Genomic DNA, 1,385 nt, shown 5'->3' on the forward strand with positions numbered 1-1,385 from the left:
TTCGAACAGGGGTTGAGGGTCAGTGGAAGATCAATTACGAACTTAGATCACATTGAGTATGTTTCCTTATTATTAACTTTTAAAGAGTTGTTCTTTTTTTGTCTGTTTTTAAGAAACCCCCTTTTCTCGTTTTTTCGCTTAAATCCTTTTTGGTAGAAACTCGACTATTATATTTGTGGTTCAGAATTCAACTCGTTTGGTTAAAAATTCTAGTATTCAGTTTCAAACTTTATTATTCTGTAAAAATGCAACTATTTTGTTAAAAAGTCATCTTGTTTCGTTAGGAATTCAGAAGCTTGGTTAAAAGTTGAACTACTTTGTAAAAAATTATTCTTTTGGTTTTAGATTCACCTCTTTGGTCGAAAATTTAACTATTCTATTTTTAGAAAATTAATCTTCTACGGATAAAAAGTCATTTTTAGGCTGAACTCTTTTATTAAAAATGTAACTATTATGTTGAAAAATCGTTTTTTTTAATAAGAATTAATTTTTTTTAACTAACAACGTAAACATTTCATTTTTGATTTAAATTGATGTTTTTATTAAAAATTAATATTTTCTGGTTTAAAATTGCTCCTCCCGGCTTTAAAATTCAAATTTTTTTTTAAATTAATATATTTTGTTGAAAGCTCGTCTTATTTTAGTAGATCATTAATATAATGCTGGAAAATTCATTTCTTTCTTTAAAAATTTAACTATTTTTTTCGCAATTTATCTTCTTTAATTGAAAATTAAACGACTTGGTTAAAAGTTGAACTTTATCATTAAAGATTCATATTTTTGGACTCCCCTTGATCTTTGGGTTTGACTCTTTTGTTGAAAATTTAATTTCTCGATTTAGTTGAAAATTAATCTTTTTTTAACATGTAACAATTTTCTTGACATTTTGGGTTTTTTTGTTTTGTTCAAAATTAATTTTTTATCTGAAAATTTGCAATTTTACATTTTTGTTAGAGATTTAGACTTTATAAGTTTAATATTTAATTATTTTTTAGAACATTCTTTTGTTTTGTTGAAAATTCATCTTTTTGGTCGAAAATTAATTTTCTGGATTTTTTTTACCTCGTCTTTTTATTAAAAATGCAATTGTTAAGTTCTAAATTAGTATATTTTGATTAATGATTTAACAATATGACAATATGGTAGAAAATTAAAGTAGGATTCGTTTGTTAATGAATTTTTCCGTGTTTTTTTCATGTTTGTTAAATCTAGTTTTTTTTAAATCATACTTCTGCAAGATTTACCTCTTTGGCTTAACATTGAACTTTTTTTGTTGACAATTTAGTTTTTTATGTTAAAATTTACTTTCCTTGAAACATGTCTATTCTTGATTAGAAATGGATCCTTTATAAGTTGAAAATTCAAATATTTGGTTGAAAATTCAT

This window comes from Belonocnema kinseyi, chromosome 7 (genome assembly GCF_010883055.1).
Source record: "Belonocnema kinseyi isolate 2016_QV_RU_SX_M_011 chromosome 7, B_treatae_v1, whole genome shotgun sequence".
Taxonomy (NCBI): Eukaryota; Metazoa; Arthropoda; class Insecta; order Hymenoptera; family Cynipidae; genus Belonocnema; species Belonocnema kinseyi.